This window comes from Ceratotherium simum, chromosome 18 (genome assembly GCF_057802395.1).
Source record: "Ceratotherium simum simum isolate JZ-2026a chromosome 18, ASM5780239v1, whole genome shotgun sequence".
In the NCBI taxonomy this organism is placed as follows: domain Eukaryota; kingdom Metazoa; phylum Chordata; class Mammalia; order Perissodactyla; family Rhinocerotidae; genus Ceratotherium; species Ceratotherium simum.
In genome coordinates this window covers 8,398,585-8,416,098 of record NC_141917.1, presented here as the reverse complement: position 1 = coordinate 8,416,098, position 17,514 = coordinate 8,398,585, and positions in this window count along the sequence as shown.

The following is a 17,514-nucleotide window of genomic DNA, read 5'->3' as shown; positions in this document are numbered from 1 at the left end:
TACTTGACATTTCTACTGGGATGTCTCAAATATGCCTTATGCTCCACTTGTCTAAAAGCAGACTCGTGTTCTTCCACCAAGCCTGGTCTCCTCCTGTCTTGCATATTGCCATGAACGTCACCACCAGCCACTCGGGTTTCTGGTCATAGACCTTGGAGTCTTCCTGGCCCTCTTGTTTCCTCAGCTCTGTCTAATCCCTTCCCCTGTTCTGATGACCCCATGTCCACTTCTCAGACTCCACGCTTCCTCCAGGCCCACCTGAGGCTCCATCATCTCTCATGGGACTTCGGCAGCCGCTTCCTAATGCCTCTTTGCATCCAGTGTTGCCCCAACACAATTTGCTCCACACAATAAAGTCAGAATCACCACTTGAAAATGCAAAAATACAAATCTGTTTAGGCAGTCTGCCCTCCTAATAAAAAACAGTGACCCAAAAAAAACCCCACTGTAATGGTTGAATTCAAGCTCTCAGCTCAGTGGCAAAATTCAAAATGCTTTCCCAGTGGAGCACAGGACTCAAACTGGGTTTGGTTCTTTGAGCTATAACTGGGCTCTGAGTCTCCCTCATGCATGTATGGCCTTGGGTCAGCCAGAGATGTGAACAGAGTTCATGCACAGAGTTTGGGGCTCTCCTCCCTCGCTTTCTAGCTACTAGGGTTGCCCCATCTCTGTCCTCCCATCTTCGTTCCAATAAAACTGTGAATTTTCATCTGCTCCTGCATGGTATAGACTGGGACCTGCCCTCAGAGTAAAAAAAAAACCAGGAAACTCATCCAGTTCCTTTCCCTTTTAAAAATATCACCCCCTACTCCAGTATCTGCCTGGTTTTGTCACTCTCCAGTGCCTTCAGGCAGTTGCTTATTATATCTGGTCCCAAGCTGGTAGTTTTTTTTATAATTTAAGGGAGTTTTTTTATAGTTTGAGGAAGGGTTGGTCCCAAAGGAGCTACTGAGGCATTATCAGAAGTGCAAACTCAAATCTAAAATTCTCAAGCTGGACTTCAAGCTTCTGCGTAGTCTTTTTTACTTGTTCCTTCATCTTCATCCCAGAAATGCTCCCCAAACCACTCTTCATTCCGGCCACACTTGCCTATCTTCACTTCCTCAAAGGTGCCATCCTCCTTCCGCCATCTTGGTTTTGTCCATGGTTTCTTTCCTCCAGGACCTGAGTGCTCCCGCCCATTCCTCACCTGCCTCACTCCACATATTCAACGATGGAAGCTCTTCCTTTAGGAGAGTCAGGCATTGCTTCTCAGAAAAGGCTTTAGGTCATTCTCCCATTATATACTGTGTGCACCACGGACGTTTCCTTTGTAGTGTTTATATTGGCTGTAATTTGGTGTTCATTTCTGGAACTCTGATTCATGTCCATTTGCCCAGTCAGATTGTAGGCTGATGAGATCTGCGACCATTTTGGGGATGACGATGTGTCATTCTCTCACTACTGCATACAATGCCAGGTCCACCCCACAAAATGCTCCCCCAGCAATCTACAGGCTTTGTGCATAAGGCTCTCAATACATGCATTATGGACTGATTAATTTTTTAAATAATTCAGCAGAGTGTGGAAGGTTCAGGATACAAATCTTTTCCTATTTCTTAGAAGCGTTAAAATTAACTGAGCACTTAAAGTCTTTTGGGCTTTGGGGAAGCAACTCAGCAGAGAAAATGTAGGCAAGGTTGAATAAAGTTTTTGGAGAGTCTCTCTTTGTGACTGCTGGCCCTTTATCAGTAGAGTTAGAGTCAGAGGAGACAAGGAAGACTGTGGGGGTGTCTCAGAACCACGCAGCCTTTGTGGAAACCTAGCCAAGAGGTTACTCCAAATGCGAAGGTGGGAAGGAGGAAGGGGCTTTGGAGCAGGAAGGGTGGGCCTGGGTCGGGGGAGGTCATGGTAGGAGTGGAGAGTGGGAGACTCAGTGGTTATGGGTCCCGCCTGTGATTCTCTCTGGACTGTCCAGCTCTTGTCTAAGTCCCAGCTATTCTCATCTACTTCTGGTTGGCCCAGGGCAATGGGCAGTTTTCACCCTTCAGCCTCTGCTCATGGTCCTTGCCATGGTGCTTGCTTCCTACCCTCTTTCCTGGAGTGTTCCAACTTAGCTTTCAAGATTCTGCTCACAGTTCCATCCATTGTCTTTTCAGGCAAACCGACCCCCTCCTTTTTATGCTTGCATTCCTTCCATCCATTTTTCTGTTTTTCTAATTATGCTTATTATAACTTACCGCACTTGTTTATTTACATACCTGTTTCTCCCTGCTGGACAGTAAGCTCCTTCAGGATAGAGTCCATGTCTTATTCATCTTTTCTCCCTAGTGCTAGTTCAATGAAAAGCACACAGTCAGTGTTGCATAAATGGCTATGGTTGGAACAAATGAATAAAATGAGTGATAGGTGATCAGATGTGGTTCAGGGGGTTGGGACACCACCCTTGATATATAGGTGGTGGAGAAGCCTCATATGATGAATGTTGGGCGGTGAGATATGCCACATGTAGATAATCAAATGTATATGGAATGAATGTGGTCGGAAAGCACGAGAAAAAGGATTTGAATTTCTCTGTGACCAAGGTGCTGATGAAACTAGGAAAGACAGGATGAGATTTGTTGAGAGTTAAAAAGTGAGGCGTAATTGAAAATCACTTGAAACGTTTGCAGTGGAAGGCAAGGCTTATATTCAGCACTTTGCACTAATGTGGTTGTATTGGTTGTTCCCATGTGAACTAGTTTCATACCAATTGGCTAATAGATGCTGTCAAAGATTAAATATAATTAATAACTGCTTGTGATTATTAGTATGTGGTGTGATCATTTTACCATTCAGGTAAAATCAAAGCGATGGTGGATACGGACAACAGACTCTCAAATCCTGCTGATAGAGTGAGAATTAGTTTCATTACCTTGAAAAACAGCTTGGCAGTATCTACGCAAGTGAACACATATACGTTTTATGCCTCAGCAATTTCACTCCCGACAGTAATGCACACGTGTGCTCCAAAAGACACGTATGAGAACGTTCCCCGTGGCATTAGTCATAATGGCCCTAAACTGGAAGCAGCTTCATAGTAGAATGGATAAATTTTGGTAAATTCTTGCAATGGACTTCTATACAGCCATTAAAGTCAGTGAAGTACTGCAACATGAAACAACATAGATAATTCTCCCAAACATAATGTCAAAGGCAAGAAGCCAGACAGAAAACAATATTGTACTATGAGATTCACCATTTCCATGAATCTTAAGAACAAGGGAAACTTTTGTGGTGTTAAAGACCGGGAGAGTGGTTACATTCGGGGAAAAATTGGGGGGTAGTAATTGGGAGGAGGCTTGAAGGGGCTTCAGGGTATAAAAATGTTCTATTTCTTGACCTACATGATGGTTACGTGGATGTTTTACTTTTTGATAATTCGTTAAAATGTATGCATAGGCCTTGTAATGTCTCCATATTTGTGGACTCCACAAATGTGTGTTAAGCTGCAATAAAAGAAGTTATTTTAAAAATATAAATAATATTATATATGTTAAGTTGGTAAAAAGATATATACCATCCTCAGTTTTCTTAATATCATTTCTCTATGAGAGACTAGTTCTTTGACGTCGCTAATAATTTTATTGATGTTTCCTCCCTAGATACTTTTCCTTATTTTTTTGCAAATGAGTTTTCAAATGGCCACTTTGCTAATTCTAATCTATGTTTTATATTTTATGCACATTTATCACACAAATGCTTTCCTTCTTGCAAAGGTGAATTTGCTGCAACGTATACTTTCCCCAGCTTTTCTGACTCAATGGCACATGTTCTTTTCCCGCATTAATTTTCAGTTGATCAAATCATTCTTCTTTTATTAAAGGATGAATTTACATTTTAATTGAATGCTGTTATAGAACTATTGATGAAACTGTACCTTCTCATAGTTTAGCTTCTTTTTTTCCCTGACTTATACCATTTCTAGTTCAATTTCTCTTTTTTTTTTTTGTGAGGAAGATCAGCCCTGAGCTACCAACCGCTCCCAATCTTCCTCTTTTTTTTTTCTTTTTTCTTTTTGCTGAGGACGATTGGCCCTGAGCTAACATCCGTGCCCATCTTCCTCTACTTTATATGGGACACCACCACAGCATGGCTTGACAAGCGGTACATCGGTGCGTGCCTGGGATCTGAACCTGAGAACCCCAGTGCCGCCGAAGTGGAGCACGCGCACTTAACCACTTGTGCCACCAGGCTTGCCCCTAGTTCAACTTCTTAAAACATCCAAACTTGACAGCACTACCTAACTGAAAAATGTTTGATCAGAGTCAAGTAGAGCAGTGTTGTGGAAACAAAGTTATGGTATATTATAGCAAGAGATCAGATTCTATTACACTAAATAATTTCTGTTTTGCCTACAGTGATATCTACATAAAGCAAATGAAAGGAATTAATATTCTCTCTAGTTAGCCAAGTCAGCAGTCTGAATTTCAAAGTGATCACAAATCTTGTATTTTTAACCAAATGGTTGCACTTATATTTAACTTTCCTTTAAAAAAGAAATTATAACTTCATAATAATTGCCAGGAAATCAAAATTTCATTGAATATCTATGATGTATTCAACATTGAAGAGTCAGTAGAGTGTATTGACAGAAACACAGGCTTGGGACCAGATTTCTGGGGTTCCAATCCCAGCCCATGTACTAACTGAGTGACCTTGGGCAAGTCACTTATCATTTCGGTGCCTTACTTTCTTTGTCAGTAAAAAATGGTCACTGTGAAGATGAAAAGAGTTATCCATGTACAGCACCTACACCTCCTGTGTACTGCCTGGTACACAGGAGGCACTCAATAAATACTAATTGTTTTGTTGGTACTGTTACATTTGTGTTACAGCTAGTAAATGACTATTTAGGACTGAGGGTGATTGTCAATTTAGAGTGGAAAGCCAGTTTCTGTGCAGCCAAGGTCCATATGACAACAAAAAGGACAATTTGAGTGATAGGGAGCGTAGAAAAAGAAATGGTTTTTTTTACATACAGCTGCTTCTTAGAAAAACGTCAAAATTATTTTGAAGCTAACATTTAAATAAGGGTTATTAGCTGGGAGAAGGAAATTAGTGTTGGCGAGAGTGACTACTGCTGATTGCCATTCTGACAGCATAATAACAATTGTGGCGAAGGACAGACAGAATCTAACCATTATGATTTCTGTGGAACAATACTTCAGTAATCAATAATAGTAATTTACGTTTCATGATGAAACAGTTGAGATCAAAGGTATCAAATCACATATTCCATTGTATTTATCCTAAGCACATGAGAAAGCCTGGCGAAGAGTCTCAGAACTGCCTAGGACCAGGACCAGAAGTCCTGGCTGACCTATAGACTTAGAGGAAATAAAAATGCTTATTGTTTAAGCCTTTGAGTTTTTGGTGCGGCTTGTTACAAAGCATAAACTAACTGATACAATCTATCTTGTCTGTAAGGGCTGAGAAGCTTTGTCTTTACATATTAGTGACATGTTCTTAAGGTTCTCAAACTCTCCAATCTCTGTTACCAAATACACAGTGTCTACCACATCAGTGCAAAGTATGCTTCCAGGTTCCTTAGACTGGTCTTCCTTAGGTTGACTTGGCCCTGTCTCTGTCTTAACTCTTATCTGACATATGGTGCCTCTGGGGTTTGACTTGGTATCAGCTTCTCCTTGTCTACAATTCCACCTGTATTTTGTATGCCAGGCTTCATCCTCATCCACCCCCGAACTCTCCATGTCTGACTTTGAGCTGGCCTCTGCTTCTGGCTTTGCTACCTGGCACTGGCACTGGTAGCTGGAAGGAGCCGGGGTTGTTCTCTACACCAGTGGTTCTTATCCAGGGGCAAGTTTGCCACCCAGAAGACGTTTGGCAATGTCTGGAGACATTTTTGGTTGCCACAACTATGGGAGATGGTGCTATTGGCATCTAGTGAATAGAAGCAATGGATGGTGTTCAACATTCTACAATATCGAAGAGAGTACCAGTGCAAAAAAGAATTATCCCACAAAAATATCAATAGTGTTGAGATCGAGAAATGCTGGTTTAGATCTATCACAGGGAATGATTCCCTTGAGAGTGAAGCCTTTAATCTCCAACAGCTGTCCTTAGGTTTCCGTCTCTCTGCGTCCCAGCTGTTCTCATAGCAAGTCTCTGCGTCCCAGCTGTTCTCATAGCAAGTCTCGGGAGCAAAAGTTCTCTCTTTTTGATAAACTGTGGCTCATCCAAACTAAGCCAAAATTCCTCAAAAATCTCTGAGTGTCTTCCCCAGAGATTGTGTGAGAGTCTTTTCGGGATCTTGCCTCGGTCGCCAACTTAGCCAGCTCCAGAACTCATCATAATCATACCAAGATTACTCAGAGACTAATCCATAATTCCGTAGCCTGGGAACTTTATAAGGATACTTATAGCAGACAAACATTTTTCCCCTTAATTACATTTTAAGTATGACTGAACTTAGCAACTGGTGCTTTTAAACACAACAATAGTAGCTTCCTCTAATGGGGTTGAGGTTTGAGGAATTTGAGTTTATTAAGTGCATTCTATGCCTTCTTCAGGGGACTACGGCTTTGTCTTTATTGCTGACAAAGGAATAACCAAACCAAACTCTGAAGAGGAACATCTCTGTCCTGGTAGAGACATAGAGACATCTCGGTTATCTGTTTTCTATCAGTTATAAACAGTAGGCTCCACCGATATGGAACCTCTGGTCATTTAGCAAAAGAATGCAGCAGGCAGCGCCTTGACCCTGTCATAAAGATGGCTCGCACAGGCAGAGAGAAAGCTGTATACACTTCACACACAATTTTACCTTAGCACTCCTGAAACTTGTGTTGTATGCGTCATTGACATATTCTAGTTTGTATACAGCAAACACATGCTTATCAATCAGAGAAGCAGAACCACAGGTGGTATGGAGGATGGGGGCTATGATTGGAATTAGGAATCAGGTCTCACAAACGTGGGTGCTGCTGGAGCCATCCATGGTGCTCATTGCCGCTGCATCTGCTGTCTGCATTGAGGGCTGAGCGTGAAATCACTGTAGGTCCACCAGAATGACAGCTGGAAGGGACAGCTGGAAGTAGATGGGGACATGGACAAACTGGAACCCCCAAGGATGAAGAACTGGACCCTGAGAGGGCAGAATGGAGCTTGCAATTGTCTGTCACCGTCCCCATCCACGCCATGGGCGATCTGCATGAGAAGCAGGAGCCCTCTGCCATGAAGCTGCATGTGTGCCTCTTCCAGGCTTTGGACCAAGTGAAGGAAATCTCGCAGCCTATGAGACCAGTATCACTGATTTTTCCTTTTGCCTCAGCCTCCAATATAGCTCCTTCCAGCTGTTACCCATCCTGTCTATTTAATACTTTGATAATTTGTTCACCATATATGTTTCTGTATTAATTTTTATTTTTTTAAAAAATGTCACATTACTATACTATGTATCTTGATTACTGAGTGTTTTTGTGCCCCTTTAAATTTTGTGCCCCGAGGCAAGTGCCTGCTTGGCTCACCCTATGAAACTGTGAAACTGTGAACTGGAGGAGCTGCGATGTGAAAGCTGCCCCACACGTCAAGGTGAGCCGGCGGTCGGTGACAATGGGCACGAGCTGCCCCCGTGCCTGGAGCCCTGCACAGACCGTCAGAGTGTAAAAGGTACAGCTGCTACTCCACGTTTGCATTCCAAATCTCATGCAAATTGTCTATTGTGGCCAGCACTCACCCAGGACCACACAGGGAAGGGAACGCTGGGAAATGTGTCTTAGCTTGCTTTAGTTGACACAGTTCAAAGGCACTGCAGTGTCCCAACATTCTGCACAATTTTGTTCTTCTGTGTGAAAGGTGTTGATGAGTGCCTCTAGGTTCCAAAAGTTCCTGTAAAAGCACATTCACAGGAAGTCCAGTTGCTCTCCGTGTCCCCATCCTCACACAGTTCCTATGCTGGGAATCCATTGTAACTAACACTCTTATAGCTGTGAACCAAGAAAGATGATGTAGCCACATGACCTAAGTAAAAATGACCCCAAACTAAAGACAGATAGACGGCTTTGAAAGCTCATATTGTCTAAGTGATCAGACAGCTGCTGCTTAAATGCAAGGGTTCCTGTCCAAATGCTGTCGGATTGTATTCGTTAGATGTCCAGTTCTGTTTGGATGCTCTGGCATATGGAGTCTGGTTAAGCAGCCCAAGGCTGTAATAAGCAAAAAGCATTCTGATAATCCTGATCATGCCTCTTGGAACCACACTCTATGACACGTCCCATAGGTGGTGATGCTGGGTATGGGGTGGCATATCTAAAAGGAAATCCTCCCCTGAAGTGGAGAAATATTAAGGAATTTGGTGTTTCAAGCAACTTAAGGCCATCGATGCCGTTCAAGATGAGCCATTTTATATTGCATTTTACTCTCTGCTGAATAGCGTGATATTGAGGTGACTGTTTGTTTTCCGAATCCACGAATTGACTGAGAGCCCCCAAATGACTCGTGTTCCCCACACATGGCAGTCAAAATGATTCCCGTTATTGGCTTTCAGTGAAGCCAGTTTTAGTGGATTATGCCTAACTCTGGTGAGGGCAAATAGCAGCCACAGGCTATAACATGCCCTCCTCCTCTGGTTTCTTCCCCCTGTAAGATTTTGATCCGTTTCTCCATTAGGAGGTGAACAACAGCTGACTTTAGGACTCCTTTTCTTCTCTCTAACCTATGATAAGAACTTGAAAGATGTGATATTCTATTGATGTTCTTTTAGGGGGAGAAAGGAGATGCCTTACAATTGAAAAAAAAAGAGGAAAAAGAAAGAGTAACTTTTACACTTTTATCACAGTGGGAAATTCATGCTGAGTTCTGATATATTAAGTGGTCCCCAGACAGAAATTTGAAAATACTTCCAGCTGTTTAATTTCAGTTGGCTCTATTGAGATGAGGGCTGCTCAAAGCACATGCATGTTAGCCGTTCACCCAGGGGACAGCAGTTAAATCTCTGACATGGGCCAGATCGCCCTGAGCAGGATGATGGAGAGAGCTGACGCCACCGATGACAGGATTAGTTCTTGGACGTTCTTCTAAATGTGTTAATCAAGAAACTGCATATGTGTACTGTAATACCTGTGGTGACTTGCTATTCAAAAATACAAAGGATTGAAAGGAAGAAAGAGGTATGTTTTGCATATATATTGAATTTAATTCACAGGGGCAACATTAAAATTTCCTGGTAAGTTGGAAATATTTCTGAAATCTCTTCTATAACTAGAAAGTGGGACGGAGTGGGGTTAATCCACAGGAGGAAACACGGTTTGGGGAGAAACCCAACTACTGCCTACAAAAATAAGAACATGTTTAAGTGTTCAATCCTCTTGAACAGTGGGTTTCAAGAGAGGCCAATTGTGCAAATATAAAGAAACCTCTGTTTTAAAGACCCATTTCAGGAGGAGTTGAACATCTGAGTAATTATATGTGAATCGGGATCATTTGCAAACTGTGGTTTCATATCCTGTCTGAGCAGTTGTGCAGAAAATGTGGAGGAAGGACATTAAATGTGTATTTCTAGAACTCTATATTCCTTGTGGCACGTGTAGACACGTTTGGGAATAATCTGTGTCCTGGGTAGTGGTGGTATCTTTGTTCCTTTCCTTCCTGAATAAATGCTTTGGAATGGAACACGTGTGAGTGCTCAGTGCACCACATTTAAAGACAAGGAACGTTCTTTACGATCGCTGCAACGATACAACCTTCCTTTGTTCTTCAGTCACCTCCCGCTTCTGATGCTTCTTCTGAAGCAGTTGACACTGTTTCTGTTAGTCCCTCCTAGGAAGTTGTATCCATAACTTTTAAAATTAAGAAGTCATTATGGTGTTATGATTTGCATTTTTAGGTTAGCTCTTTCCATCTGTTTTCCATAAAAGATAATTCTGCAAAGTAAATTTGGCAAGGTTTTATTTAATAATAATATTTTTAAAAGCCCACTAGCAAAGGCAATATTCATTATGAAAAATGGAACGTAAGAAAGGCTCTGCTGCTGGGATGTGACAGATTTTGCTTTAGGACCAAATGGAATGTTCCATGTGGCTTCTGTGAAGGATGGATTTCCCAGCCAAATTTATAAGAGAACAATTATGGACTTCAACAGTCATAACTACAGGGAAAGGAGACTGACAGATCTGGAATTCCCATTTTATTGATATAATATAAAGAAGTGAATGCAGGAATAATCTCATTGTTTTCCTCTAGGCAATGCCTCTCCGTGTCTTCTGAATGCAGCAGCTCCACTGGTTCACCCTCTCAGAACATCTGCAGCATATTTGAACCCCTCAAACGTCTTTCAGTTTGTCATGCCTTTCCCCCTATGCCTCTCAGAGATCAGCTTCCTCAAGCAGGTGGCTGGCTTCCGTGAGTTCCAGGCTCTTGTTCTTTTGGAGTTTTCTAGGCAGGAAAGAGTCCTTCCTCATCTGTGTCTGCCCTTCCCTGGATGCTGGGTTTCTGCTCAGCACTGGGGGATCAAGATGCCTGGAGAGGACGCTGCTTTCTCTATGGGGCTCAACAGACAGCTGGAGGTGGGGCAGGGTCCCTTCCTCTTTTCTTCCTGGCCTCTCAAGTCCCCCAGTAGCCATCACTCCTGGTTATACAAATGTCTTCCCTAAAGAGTTGGGGCAATTTAAGATGGGAATTACAATGCAAGAGTGGAAGGGTTAAACCTAGGTGCTAAATAGGACAGTTGCCAGAGGTCTATGAGAAAGCATCTGAGAGGTTAAACACTTTCCACAGAAATTCATTATCAAGCCTCCCTACCAGGACTTACCTGCCACCTTATCCAGTGTGTGCCCATCATTAAAAATCTCTTTTTCCTAACCTTCCACTACCTACCTAATAATTGCTACTTACTTTTGGGGAATCCTCACACCCTCCCTTTCCCATGCATCCTCCTTCCCCTTGGAGCAGTCCTCACATCTGAGACACTGAGTCATGACCAATACCATGGAGTTTCAGCAGAATGGTCAACACTGGCCGATGATGCACTAAGTCTCCCTTCTTCACACAAAGCCCGAAACAGTTCTAGGGGGAGACTGTGAGATTTCACGGTACATTACAGACCAGTGAGAGCACAGAGCCTTTGTGGCCCTCACACCCCTGGGAGTGCCCGCATGCTGTTACTTTCCTCTCGTAGGGATTGGACCAATCTCACACAAGTGTGTCTCCCAAGGACAAACACCTTTTCTCAGTGACTGAAGGGTCTAGTTCTGAATTTGCAAGCTGGCAGCATGTGGGCTGAATTCAGGTGACAGCCTTATTCAATTTGGCCAGCACAGAGTTGTAAAAATATCTGAATTTGGATGCCTGTGAATAAGAGGCCCCCTTTCCAGTTCACCATGGTCCTCGCAGCTCCCCGCTGGCTGCTGCCTGCTCCCTCATTGACTTTACCTGCCTGGTTCCTAAAGTCATTTGAGTTTGTGACCAAATGGAGGAGGGAAATGATGCCTAACTGTCTCCTAATTTTCAAACTGCCTCTCCTTCCATGAAGTCTGTGAAAGCATTGTTATGCACAGTAGGTTTTCTTGACCCTGTTTGGACTTCACAGAATCAGCGAAGAACCACATCCCCCTTAATGGTATTTCCTTTAGCACACAAGATGTTTTGGAAGGACCATTACTGTATGAATGCCAAATAAACCCATGTCCAAGGGATAAGGGTCTTCTACTCGAAACTGATTTGTCTTGAAGACCGAAAGTTGACGGAATCAAATCAAAGGTAAGATCAATGTATGACCTTTAGAGATCTTTCAGCTTGGCTTAGAAATGCAAAAAGAGAAGTCGAGGGAGACTGAATAATTTCTCAGACAGGGTGGAGATGGCCTCTTTGCCCAGATCTTCTGACTCCAAATCAGAGAATTTCAGATCTGTATAAAGAAGTCTTCTGGCATAGGGACTTAGACCCTACATGAACCTAACTAAACTTTGGACCAGGAATAAAAATAATTTAAAAAAAAGAATAGAAGAAAAGAAAAAACTCTATGGCAGTAAGGTCCTGCAGCCTGAAGGAGAGAGGAAAGGCAAGCTCTTAGTAGGACTTGGAGATTCCACTCTGGCGCTGATGGTCTGACCCAGAGCATGAAACAGGACCCCAGAGTGAGGGGTGGAGGATGGGCAGTCAGTGAAGAGAAATGCAATAGTTTCTAGAATTCTAGATTTTGCAAATTTGTTCAAAGACCATCATAACAATAGTTTTCCCTGATGAGTGTAACATTGCCAACATCTTACTTTGCCGTATAGGACACTGAAACAAAACAAAATAAAACTAGGATCGCCTACTAACTCCATAATTTCATAAAAGAAAGGACTTTTTAAAACTGAAGAAGTAAGATGGACGTAATCTCAAAGCAAGAACAGTTCCTCCAAAGAAAAATAGTTCACAAATTTATACCAACAAGGTAAGAAAAACAAAGGATATTGTTTAAATATCAAATGCAGAGAAAATGCATTATACAATTTTATGTTGTATATTTTGCTTTTATAATAATTTTGTCAATTTGGGAAGATACAGTTGAAGCTGTAAAATAAAGTGACCCTTAATTACCCAACTTGTTGCATTTAGCGCTTTGTGTTTATCACAGTCACTGCTGAGAATTGGGTTGGTATGAGAATTTAGATAATATTTTAAATATCTGGAATGATCTGTGTAATCTGAGAGGAGGTAAAAATGAACAACGCCCCTTTCCTCCAGTGGCTTCTCTGGCTCTCTCTGTGCAGAGCAGGGAGAAAGCAGGTCAGACACTTAAGATTGCATGGGCTCCAAGGAGAGCCTTTTTTAAAAAAAATTTTTATTTAATTTTTTGCTGAGAAGATTAGCCCTGAGCTAACATCTGTTGCCAATCTTCCTCTTTTTGTTGCTTGAGTAATATTAGCCCTGAGCTAACGTATGTGCCAATCTTCCTCTATTTTGTATGTGGGTCGCTGCCACAGCATGGCTAAGTGGTGTGTGTCCACGCCTGGGATCCGAACTTGTGAACCCGGGCTGCCAAAGCACAGCATGCCGAACTTAAGCACTAGGCCATGGGGCTGGCCCCCAAGGGGAGCCTTTTAAAATTGTCAGTCTGGGGTCTCGAGCGTCCATCACACACAAAGAGAATATACCAGAGAGAGACACTGGGGCCCAGGGAAGGATTGTCAGTGGGTAACATGGTGCGGGAGGGCTTGGGTCTCAGAGGTGGGCTCCCAAGTGGATTCCCGGACCTCCACTTGTTAGTTTCAAACTCAGGACAAGTTATGTAGCCTTTTGAATTCTTTGTTTTCTCACACATAAAATGAAAATCTAAATAGTTCTACTTCATTGGGTTGCTGTGAAGATTATCTGAGCAGTAATGTCTTTGAAGTTCCTAGGACCAATCCCAACATGCCATAAACCCTCAAAAGATAGTTGCAATTATTATTAGGCCAGAGCATTATCCGACAAATGAATGATCAGTGGAATTAATGGACAACTTAATGATAACGGGGCACCAGTGAATTTTAGGATTAGACGTGCTGTTTCTTCAAGTCAATATGGTTGTGCCTGACAGATAGTGTGATTGCTATCTTTTGCCTGCATATATTATGTCCTCCAATTTAATTAACAAATTATTTCTTGATGTGCTAGAACTAAACTATTTAATTAATCTACCTCAATGATCTCTGGTTAGTGGCTCAAGGGTAGGATAAATTTACAGGTGAAATTTCATTTCTGGACATATCTGTCTTTATTTGCATTCAAGTATCATATTTCAATTTTAGATGGAAAATCTCGAAGTTGTAAGGGCAGTGGAAAATAAAAAGTGTGAAGGCTGCTTGAAAATACCTAATTGAGTGTCTAATTCCAGCCTACTCATTCTGCTACCCAGAGTGACAGGTGGATAGCGGTTTTAATAAGAGTTTTGATTTTTGAATTATTATTGTTATTATTTTTGCACTGGCTTGAACAGTGGGCTTTTTCAAAAGGGAAAATGATTATGAAAATTAGAACCTGTGGCCGTAGATATGATTCTCTCTTTGTTGATGTGAACTACTCTGGAGAATTTGTCCTCTAATCCAGCTAATGGTAACAGTCTAGAAAATAAAAAGTTAAATAGCTGGGTGTGAATTACGTTGCCATGTCTATGTGCCTATTGCTGTACCATTGCTGAGCTCTCTGTATTACATGAAACCTTTTGGGAAAAATTGTAGGAAATATTTTTTTTCTTTTTTTTTTTTAAGGCCACAATACTATAAAAAGTGTTTATAAGCCTGGAAGCAAAAGTAAATGTACATAAATAAAGTTACTTTTGTTGATCTGGAAAAACAGACTATATATTAGTATGTTTATTACATCTATATAACAAAATCTACACTTTTTTTTTTTTTTTTTTTTGTGAGGAAGATCAGCCCTGAGCTAACATCTGCCAATCCTCCTCTTTTTGCTGAGGAGGACTGGCCTTGGGCTAACATCTGTGCCCATCTTCCTCCACTTTACACGGGACGCTGCTACAGCATGGCCTGACAAGTGGTGAATTAGTACCCGCCCGGGATCCGAACCCGGGCACAAGCAGCGGAGCACGTGGACTTAACCGCTGTGCCACGGGGCCAGCTCCCCAAATCTACACTTTTGACGTCAACAATGAGTCAAGATTATTTGCAATCACTTTATTTCTATGATTTTCTTTTTCTTCCCTGAGCATATGTCCATATTGGAGATTTACTCTTTGATCATTGGGTTTGCTAACAGTAGACTAATTATGACACTTTAGCTGAATTGCTCATTTCTCAAGATATATTCTACTGTGGGCAGGGACCAAGTCTTGTAAATATTAAAATGCTCAATGCATTTTAGTCCAGCCACTTACACATAGAAAATGCTTGACAGTTGTTGAACTGAGCAATCTCTATCAATTGACTATTCTCCTTTGTCTGGGCACCGTTTTGGCAGAGGGAGAATTTCAGGTGGTACCTTTTCACACACGAAGAGAGGAAAGTCACAGAGTAAAATTCCTCCTGTGGATACTATTGGTCTCAGTAAACATGCTCTCCCACTGAGCAGTGGGGGAGGAGAAGGAGGGACTCTCTGTGGTTGCCTAGGCGAGCTAGGGCTGAGGTCCTTATGTCTGTGTCCAGGAATGCAATTGGATCAGCAGAGTGGACACTGTGGTGTGATTTTAGTGGTAGTGGAAAATCATTCTTCACCCATACCTTCCTATGAGTAGTAATTGTGGCATCGGCTACAGGAAATCATGATGCCGATATGAATGCACCCAACCTCTGAAATGACAACTGTTGTTTGGCCAACCTTAGAAAGGACATGGTCAAACAGAGGCACTCCCCGAGTGCCTCTCCATCCAAGCTGTAATCATCAAGAATTTTCTGGAGAAGAGATCTCATCGCTTCAATTGGGATCTTTGATTGGCTTCCTTATCCTAATTCTCTCCTTTTTAAGCTTTCCTCTGACAATCCTTTTTGCTCTCATTCCCCTGATTGTCCCCTGGAACTTGAATTTGTCTCTTGTTTCTGGCTCTCATGGAAGGGAGGGTGTATACCAGCTGCTGTCATGAGATCTAACAGAGACAGATCTGTCTAGAGCCTTAATCATTCAAACCCTGCACCGTTCAGCAAAATTCTAGAAACACTAGTACTTTTTTATTTTCTTAGATTCTTCTGGTCCTTAGGTTTTCAAATGAGTGCTGTTTTAAGAAAATTAATTAGTTTAGTTCTTGTGATATTTTCTGCATTTTAAATTAGTTTAGTTCTTGTGATATGTTCTGTTGTGACTTTCCATAGGCATGGTGACTTTGACATGTCCCTCTTTCCCTGTAGTGCATTTCATTTTCTTATCCATCCTATCTTTATGGAGAATATCCATGAGCTTTCAAAATGCAGCTCAATCATCCTCTCCTCCGTCTTCCGGGAGATCTGATCATTTCCCCTTTTGTAGGCTCATAGCAATCCTGACTTTGTTCTGTAATCACATTTATCATACTTTATGGTATTTATTTACTTGTTTCTATGTCTGCCACTATTTATTAGCCTGTAAAGCCCTTGAAGACTGGGTCCATGTGTTAACTATCTTCATATCTCTAGTGTCCAGCAGAATGTATCTAGTAGATGCTCACTAAAGTATTATCATCTGAACCTAGAAATTGGAAGTATTGTGGCCAGAGAGGAGACACACCATGTGAGAGCCAAGACTAAAGAGACCAAGCGTGCAAACCTGCTCATGGGAGGCAGGAAAAAAGAGAAAAAGTGTAGGTAAAGAGGAGGTACTGTGAGCAAAGCACTTGGTTTGGTCTTTTATAAGAAAGCTGGCATAACCCAGCATTTGAGGTAACCCCGAGATAACTGAGAGATAAGTAGGCTCTTGAAGATCTGGTTATAAAGTCTGAAAGAGAGATCAAGGTCAAAGCTGTAAATGTGTGAGTCCTCTGTATATAGGGGGTATTTGAAACTGAAGACATGCATAAGAGTGCCTGGATAGGGAGGATAATGTGAGAGGAGAAGAGTGCCCAGGACTCTAAAATCATATGCTTGCAAGTTTTTCAGAGGAAGAGAGTAGGACATAAAGCTGGTGATAGCTGTGTTATTAAAGGCAAAGACAGTCATGTTTCCAGAAAGATGGATGGTCAACAATGTTAGTGCTGTTGAAGGATCAAATGAGACCCAAAGAAATACTTGGTAAAACAATGAATAAATAGCAGGTCAAGTAAGATAAAGAGTACCTCAAACTTAATCTTTCCAAATCTGAAATCATTATTTTCCCCAACACAATTGGTCTGTGTTGGGAGGTCCCAAAGACCACCGCCAGGTCCAGTGATTCACTAGAAGGATGCATAGGACTCAGCATGTAGTCATACTCAGGCAATGATTAATTACAGAGAAACAGGATACTGACCACAAGCAGCAAAGGAAAAGGCACATGGGGCGAAGTCTGGGGGAAACCAAGTGCAAGCTTTCAAGATCCCTCTCCCAGTGGTTCATGCAGTGAATGCACTTAATTCCCCCAGCAAGGAGTTATGACAACACGTGTGAAATATTGCCAACCGAGGAAGCTCATTAGAGCTTCAGTGTCCAGGATTTTTATTGGGGGCTGATCACATAGGAACCCCTGCCTGGCATGTATTCAAATTCCAGGATCCCAGAAGGAAAGCAGATGTTCAGCATAAACTAATTGTGATTACAAACAGTTTAGGCACAGTGAGCCACTCTTATCAGTTAATGGTGGGAACCCTCCTGAAAGCAAGTTCTCAGACACAAGCCAAGGGCCAACCTTGTAAACAGGCCTTTCAGAGGATAGTAGGCAGGCTTGTTATGTTAACTCTTTTCTGCACAGTGTCCTTTTCTAGAATTCCCTGTTGGGGTGAATGACACTATCACGAATTCTATTAAGCAAGTCAGAAACCTCAGCACCATCCTTTGCCACTCTCTGCTTTTGGCTGCCTGTGTGGTTTTGGATCCGTGGAGAATAACGAGAAAAGCTAGAACACACATGCACACACATAGACAGATATTTGAAGGCTTCAAAGAGCTACCA